The following is a 9,216-nucleotide window of genomic DNA, read 5'->3' as shown; positions in this document are numbered from 1 at the left end:
AGTTCTTTATTGTGAGTATTACTAATAGTAATTATTTAGTTATATATATATATATATATATATATATATATAAGCTGTTATATTCGAGAAGGCTTTTATTAAATTCTTTCCACCAATAAGGGAAAAGATGTTATATGGATAAAACTTCCTTTTTTTTTCACGAACACTTACATATTCAAACTTAGGGAATGCATTACTTCTCAGTAAACCAAGGTTTAGCCAAATTACACAACTTTTAATCAATTACTATTCAAGGCGCTGGATTTTCTTGATACTACTGATGCGTTTAGCACGTGTTCTCAAAATTCATTCGCTTAACTATGTCTTTCGTATAGGTGGAGCTAGTATTTTGTTTTAAGCGGTTGATATATTTACTACTAGTTGTGGCAACTGCTTAGTGATATAACATAAATATTAAAAGCAACTAGTTTCTTTTATACGGTTTCTCGATAAAGGTGTGACTCTACAGCTCTTTATTTTGATGTTACCTTACGATGGTGTAAAACGGTAGATTTTTCGTTATTTTGATGGTACTTGATAAAGGTGTGAAACTCTACAGCTCTTTATTTGATGTTACCTTATGAAGTGTAAAACGTTAGCTTTTTCGTTATTTTGATGGTACTTGATAAAGGTGTGAAATATTACAGCTCTTTATTTTGATGTTACCTTATGAAGGTGTAAAACGTTAGCTTTTTCGTTATTTTGATGGTACTTGATAAAGGTGTGAAATATTACAGCTCTTTATTTTGATGTTACCTTATGAAGGTGTAAAACGTTAGATTTTTCGTTATTTTGATGGTACTTGATAAAGGTGTGAAACTCTACAGCTCTTTATTTTGATGTTATTGGTGATGACTGAGTGAAAATGTAAAATATAATTGAATTGCCTGACCATATTACTTTATCCAATCTGGTTAAATCTAATTATCTGAATAACTAACGCCCCTATTACTGACAATATATAATTCAGCACGCGAATTGATCACATATTCTGCTAGATACTAACAATGTGTATGACTGATAATGGCGACAATTTGTATCTCTCTTTACCCAGAAATGACAGTGACGATTAAATTAATCATTTAATCTAAAATATCTGACACTTCCCACCCGAACCAGTCAAACGTAAGATATTATTTTCGCTTTCTTCGGAAGTACTGACGTTACTGGATGTGAGTTGAACACTTTGCTCGTAGCCTGCAGATACGAAGTTGTTTTTTTCGTTTCCACGACAAAGAAAAAAATCCAAAAATGCTACTTATATGCAACCTTATTCAAATTTGAAAGGTTTTAATTTTCATAGTTGAGCGTTTTTCTGAGTCAGTGAAATACATGGTACACGCCTGTAATAAGTCAGATGTTCTGACGTAACATATTACACTCGAACTTACGACTTTTCACGTAACGTAATATATAACGCTCGAACTGACGACTTTGCACGTGACGTAATATGTTACGCTCGAACTGACGACTTTTCACGTAACGTAATATATAACGCTCGAACTGACGACTTTGCACGTAACGTAATATGTTACGCTCGAACTGACGACTTTTCACGTAACGTAATATATAACGCTCGAACTGACGACTTTGCACGTGACTGATTTTAACCAAGAATATAAATCTTGACCTTCGAAAGATGAAGTCAGTTATGTCCGCCTCTGGTGTTGCTCCAATGCAATAAGTTTTTATAATTAATATAACTGTGACATACAATAACTTTTGTCCGGTTGTTATATTATAAGGATAATGTACAACAATAATAACATTAAATTATTCATCATAAGTACACTCAGAGATAAATCACACCTTTATAAATGTGAAGAACTAATAAAGGAGATATACTTCTAAAAAGTTTAGTCAGAGATAGATCACACCCTTAAAGATATGAAGTACTGATAAAGAAGATATACTCCTAAAAACTTTAGTCAGAGATAGATCACACCCTTAAAGATATGAAGTACTGATAAAGGAGATATACTCCTAAAACGTTTAGTCGGATATAAATCACACTCTTAGAAATATGAAGTACTGATAAAGAAGATGTACTCCTAAAAATTTTAGTCAGAGGTAAATCACACCCTTAGAGATATGAAGTACTGATAAAGGAAATATACTTCTAAAAAGTTTAGTCAGAGATAAATCACACCCTTAGAGATATGAAGTACTGATAAAGAAGATATACTCCTAAAACGTTTAGTCAGAGATAAATCACACCCTTAGAGATGTGAAGTACTGATAAAGAAGATATACTCCTAAAAAGTTTAGTCAGAGGTAAATCACACCCTTAAAGATATGAAGTACTGATAAATAAAATATACTCCTAAAACGTTTAGTCAGAGATAAATCACACCCTTAGAGATATTTTCCTAGAAAGTTTAGAATCTATCCCTTGTTTTTCTGACGCCTTTAGTAACTGTGAAATCTTGCCTCTTTATCAAGAAGTGAGCGTTAAAGTTGATATTGAAATTACACTCCATCATATCGTTTATTCTTAGAAAGTATGTTCTCTCCTAAATAATTACGTAACTTGTTCAAACGAACAAACAGAAACTGCTGTATAGCAGCGTATTAAAAAAAGTAATATACTTAACGCTGTGTTAAATGTTTACATGCATATTTGAAAAAATAAAATAAATATCGAGATCCTGTGTACGTGCAGCAAATGATGCTATGCCAGAACAACGAGAATAGGTCAACTGTTGAAAATTGTTTTTCTTGTGACCTGCGTTGGTTACTCAATGACGCGGGTTTTTAGTTGTAAGCATTTCATGTTCTGCAGCTATAACAGCGAGTCATTGTGTTCACAAACCCATCTCTGTAGGTTTTAATTGAGATATTAGATTCACAATTTATAATAATACTTATTTAAAATATGTTATATTAATAGTTACAAGAAAAATACCTTAACCAGTGACGCTAATGAACAACCTTGATAAATACTAGGTCACGTCATTTTAAGAATAACTACACAGGACCGGGCGTGGCTAGCGATTAGCGTGCCCGGACTATAAATCCATGGGTTCGATTTTATTTACTGCAAAATATTGGGCTTTGAGTGTGCTATAAGAGATATGATCAAATCTCACCATTCAATCAGGTAAGAATAGCCCAAGAGTTGGCGGTGGATGTTGTTGACTAGCTACCTTTACTTTAGTCTGTCAGCTCAAAATTTGGGACTGCAATGCACACATAATACTTGTGCAACTGTACGCGAAAATTATAAAACAAACAAGTGCACTACAGCTTTGTGTCCCCCACCCCTGCTAGTATGACCTAGTATTTTTCACGTGCTAGTCCCGGTTTTATTGATCTGGTGATGTTCTGTACAAGAAAGATAAAGCTGTTCGTTCTCTTTAAAACCCTATTTTTCTTCTCAAGAAGGAAACGAATGTTCAGTTTTTGTCGCTCATTTACTAATTATGAGAATCAAAACGTTTTAGCACAGAGATGAAGCTTAATAATTAGGTACGAACATATAGTTGAATATAAGTTACTTAGAAATATACTACAAACAATACTGTCGTAAACTTGTCCAGAAATGCTTGTATTAGAAACGTTTTTGTTACTCAGAACAATAAGAATACTTCGTAGGCTGTGTTTGATATCACATGACAGTGATAAATTTAACTTTGAACCTGATTTTAGGAATGAGAAATGTTTAACAGGAACAAACCATAACTGAATCACTTGTGACGGATTTATTATTATATGTTTATTTTAATACCAACGTTTGTTTAGATTAAGTTTATATTTAGAAATATGCATAGCTTATAGTGTTAAATATGTATTGCAAAACTCCCGCCTTTTCTCTAAAGTTGTAGAAGATTCTCGAGTGTAAGAATAAACAATATATGTGTGTGTGTACGTAAACGCTAGCGTTAGCGTCAGTATTGTTACGTAATCTGAATTTTCGAGAAACTCTCCATATGCCTATAAATATAACCAACGCGACGCGACAAAAAATAGTATCTATTATTGGTTTGCTACAATTGGTATGCTATAAACGTCGTAAGAAATAACTGTGATAAACGTTTAGTAATCGGGAGTTTCATATATATATTGACCAGAAACATTTATATATATTTCGAACATTACAAATCATTCAACTTCAGTGGACTGACATCGGACATTAGTACTTTTACGAAAACATTACCAAACGTCATCGGTGGAAACTCGACCAGTAATCGGCGTGTGATCAGCTCATCGTCAACTCTCGATAAGATACCAAGGAAGTTCCAAACTAGAAAAAAGACTTCATATTGCTTGTAAGTTTGTGAAACTTTTGTTATAAATCATTGTTCGTAATAACCATTTGTAATAACTGTTATTATAAATTGTATTGTTGTGTGTATATTAAAACATATTTGTAATAAAAAAAGAAAACTGTGTGTATCAATCTTGTTGACAAATGTCATAAATTGGATACATATCGGCATTTATTTAACTACTAAATATAAACTATCATTTAGCTCGGTTTCAGACCATTCGAAAGTGTATTACGTAATACACTGTATATGATGTTTTAGTAATAACTAAGAATTTCTGGTAGAAAAAAAAATCTTATTAAAACGACCAAGTATAACAAATGAATTCATAAGAAACCTGAAACCTATAATAATTAAATTGCAATGTTTTTTCAGTTGGTTACACATGCTATTAGCAATATTTTCGTCTGTAATCCTAAAGATGTCTCTCAAGATTAGGGCAGCTTGAGATTTCTATACATATCTTCACAATGTAGCCTAACATTTATGACACATTGAACTTACATCTTTTATTCCGATTTAATCGTTTTCATGTGTTTTAATATCGTAATTTAATAGCTATGGTGCATTTCTTACACATGCGCAATATTAGGCATCCGAATTTCTATATTTAACCTTTGACCCTGAATTATTCAACCTTAAGACTTGTTAAGATATATATGACAATAGTTCCAACCTATGTCGAAAAAGTAAAAAAATACTAGATACTCATTTTAATTAAAGAACGAAGTTAGAACATTCAAATTGCAGGTTCTAGTCCCATCACTGAACATGCTCGCCCTTTCAGTCATTGGGCCGTCATAATTTAACGGTCAATCCCACGTTGGTAAGGAATAGTCCTATACCGTTATTCTAAGTGTCAAATATACCATCTGTAGACTACACCGTTATTCTAAGTGTCAAATATACCATCTATGGAGCTATTCCGTTATTCTAAGTGATAATATATCATCTATAAACCTACACCGTTATTCTAAGTGTTAAGTATGACATTCATGGGCTTGTACCGTTATTGTCTTGAAAAATAATGGTCAAGTATTCGAAAGCGCTCAAGTTTCGGGTCTCATTTTGAAAATATTAAAACTTTTGTAGGTGATCCTATGTGCTAAATACTTTACCTGGATTTATGAACTTATACCGTTATTCTAAGTGTTAAATATACCATCTGTGAACCTGTAGCGTTACTATAAGTGTTAAGTATACTCTCAACGGATCTGCACCGTTATTCTAAGTGTTAAGTACGACATTTATGGACATATACCGTTATCTTAAGTGTCAAATATACCATCTATGGACCTATATCGTTACTCTAAGTGTTAAATATACAATATATGGACCTACACCGTTATTCTAAGTGTCAAATGTACCATATATGGACCTATACTGTTGTTCTAAGTGTTATATATACCAGTTATGAACCTATATTGTTATTCTAAGTGTCAAATATGACATCTGTGGACCTATACCTTTATTATAGGTGTGAAATATACTATCTATGGACCTATACCGTTATTTTAAGTGTCACATATACTATCTATAAACCAATCCCGTTATCATAAGTGTTAAATATACCATCTATGAACCTATACCGTTATTCTAAATGTTATGAATACCATCTATTGACCTATACCGCTATTCCAAATGTTAAATATACCATCTATGAGTCTATACCGTTATTCTATGTGTTAAATATACCATTTATGAACCTATTAGATTATCATAAGTGTTAAGTATAACATTTATGGACTTATACCATTATTCTAAGTGTTAAATATACCGTCTGTGAACTGATACAGTTATTCTAAGTGTTAAATATACCATCTATAAACCTATACCGTTCTTCCTAGTGTTAAGTATGACATTTATAGACCTATACCGTTATTCTAAGTATTAAATATACCATCTATGAACATATACCGGTATTCTAATTGTTAGGTATGACATTTTTGGACCTATACCGTTATTCTAAGTATTAAATATACCATCTATGAACATATACCGGTATTCCGTGTCAAATATACCATCTATGAACATATACCGGTATTCTGTGTCAAATATACCATATATGAACATATACCGGTATTCTGTGTCAAATATACCATCTATGAACATATACCGTTATTCTATGTGTTAAGTATGACATTTATGGACCTGTACCGTTATTCTAAGTTTCAAATATACCATCTATGGACCTATACCGCTATTCTAAGAGTAAAATATATAATCTATTAACCTATACCGTTGTTTTAACTGACAAATATACCATCTATGGACCTATACAATTATTCTAAGTGTTAAATATATTATCTGGGAACCTATAACGTTATTCTAAGTGACAAATATGCTATCTATGAATGTATACCATTATTCTAAGTGTTAGGTTTGACAATTATAAACCTATACGGTTATTCTAAGTGACAATATATCATCTATAAACCTATACCGTTATTCAAAGCGCTAAATATACCATCTATGGAGCTATACCGTTATTTTAACTGATGATATATCATCTATAAACCTATACCGTTATTCTAAGTCTTAAAAATAACATGTATGAACATACACCGTTATTCTAAGTGTTAAGTATGACATCTATTGACCTATACCGTTATTCTAAGTGTTAAATATACCACAAATGAACCAATACCGTTATTCTACGTGTCCAATATGCTATCTATGAACCTATACTGCTATTCTAAGTGATAAATATGCTATCTATGAACGTATACCGTTATTTTAAGTTAGATATACCATCTATGAACGTATACCGTTATTCTAAGTGTCAAATATGACATCTATGGACCTATACCGTTATTCTAAGTGTCAAATATGACATATAGGACCTATGCCATTATTCTAATTGACAACTATGACATCTATGAACCTATACCGTTATTCTAAGTGTCAAATATACCATCTATGAACGTATACCGTTATTCTAAGTGTCAAATATGCTATCTATGAACCTATACTGTTATTCTAAGTGTCAAATATGCTATCTATGGATGTATACCGTTATTTTAAGTGTTAGATATACCATCTATGAACGTATACCGTTATTCTAAGTGTCAAATATGACATCTATGGACCTATACCATTATTCTAATTGACAACTATGATATCTATGAACGTATACCGTTATTCTAAGTGTCAAATATACCATCTATGAACGTATACCGTTATTCTAAGTGTCAAATATGCTATCTATGAACCTATACCGTTATTCTAAGTGCCAAATATGCTATCTATGAACCTATACCGTTATTCTAAGTGTCAAATATACCATCTATGAACGTATACCGTTATTCTAAGTGTCAAATATGACATATAGGGACCTATACCATTATTCTAATTGACAACTATGACATCTATGGACCTATACCGTTATTCTAAGTGTCACATATACCATCTATGAACGTATACCGTTATTCTAAGTGTCAAATATACCATCTATGGACCTATACCGTTATTCTAAGTGTCAAATATACCATCTATGGACCTATACCGTTATTCTAAGTGTCAAATATACCATCTATGGACCTATACCGTTATTCTAAGTGTCAAATATAGAATCTATGAACCTATATTGTGATTCCAAGTGTCACATATACCGTCTATGGAACTATTTCAGATCTGTAGAACAGGATTAATCATGTTGTACAAGTTGGAGATTTATCTTGAGTCTTTGTCGGAGTTACATGTCATCTACTTTACATACTAAAATACATGTAGAAGAGAAATAATGCTCATATATGATATTACTCCCACCAGAACAAGCCGAAACCGGTTAATAAGGGCCTAAAGACAGATTTTAATAATATCATAAGTTACATAGGAAGCTCTAAGTTCTTGTGTGTGAAAGGGGTAATGGCTAAGGAAGAGTAATTTATAATTCATCTTATTGTGCGCAACGAATATATAAATCATAGACACGGTCACGAAGTAATGATTATCAGTACGTTACCGTATGCACTGAAAGTAATTAATTTAATGCTTCTTGACCAGCAACCTTTCTGTTCAAAGAGAAAGAGTAAAATAAAACAGGGACCTAATTACTTTCAAAGCATGACGGTTGTTTGAAAAATGCCAGGAGTTCACCAACTTCATTATCTAAATGAAGGAATTGGTACAAAAATAGTGCCTATAAATACGTGCTTGTGGAAGCATTCTACCGTTTAGGCGGCGGTCTCATAATGCATGGAATATAGAGAACAAAAACTGTTCTAAGCATCAAGCGTAACGAGTCTTGTAGGACCAAAAATGTTTCACCACTTATACTTTATAATCTTCAAAGTTAACGTGGATTCCATAATGATTCACAAAGAACATGAGTTCGGGCCCAAAATAAACAAATAATAATAATAAAAAAAACTTCAATCATCACGCGCAACTCATTGACCTGCTAGAGCGTTATGAAATTCGGAGACGTTAATGAGTTAATCTGTAGAAGTGGACGATAATGTCCCACTATTTGATAAGTTTTAAAAAAGAATAAAAATGTTAAATTGGTAAAAAAAAAGGACAATTGTGTGTTTTTCTTATTGCAAAGCCACATCGGGCTATTTGCTGTATCCACCAAGGGGAATCGAATCCCTGATTTTAGCGTTGTAAATCCGTAGACTTATCGCTGTCCGGGGGGGGGGGGGATAATTGCAGTTTGATTATTTCTTGTTTATTTCCAGCACAGGGGAATCGAACCATGGATTTTATTGTTATAAGTCGGTAAATTTATCGCTCTTCCACAGAGGGAACGAGAATGGCAGGGTGGAGATAAGAAACCCTGTGTAACTGACGTAACACTGAAAGACGAAGAAATACGAATTCGATAAAAACAAAACATGTCATTGTTTACCTGGTGTAGCAACTACAGCAGTGCGCAGTCAAGCAGCCCGGAAATATTTTACTGTGATCAATACAACAGTGCGCAGTCAAGCAGCCCGGAAATATT

The 9,216-nt window shown here is 32.7% G+C and overlaps 1 protein-coding gene and 1 long non-coding RNA gene across 4 annotated transcripts in view; one reads left to right on the top strand and one right to left on the bottom strand.

Annotated features, from left to right (window-relative positions):
- Nucleotides 1-9,216, bottom strand: part of LOC106461330 (gamma-aminobutyric acid type B receptor subunit 2-like) — a 126,393-nt gene that overhangs the window by 96,252 nt on the left and 20,925 nt on the right. The gene's annotated exons all lie outside the window — the stretch shown is intronic.
- The window catches only part of LOC111086227, an 18,182-nt gene continuing 12,849 nt past the window's right edge, over nucleotides 3,884-9,216 (top strand). Inside the window, exon 1 of the long non-coding RNA XR_002610963.1 lies at nucleotides 3,884-4,011. This is a non-coding gene — a long non-coding RNA (uncharacterized LOC111086227). The remainder of the gene's footprint in view (nucleotides 4,012-9,216) is intronic.

Source organism: Limulus polyphemus, unplaced genomic scaffold, assembly GCF_000517525.1.
Source record: "Limulus polyphemus unplaced genomic scaffold, Limulus_polyphemus-2.1.2 Scaffold935, whole genome shotgun sequence".
Classification (NCBI taxonomy): domain Eukaryota; kingdom Metazoa; phylum Arthropoda; class Merostomata; order Xiphosura; family Limulidae; genus Limulus; species Limulus polyphemus.
The sequence above is the reverse complement of the archived record's forward strand: the minus strand, read 5'-3'. Positions and strand labels throughout refer to the sequence as shown.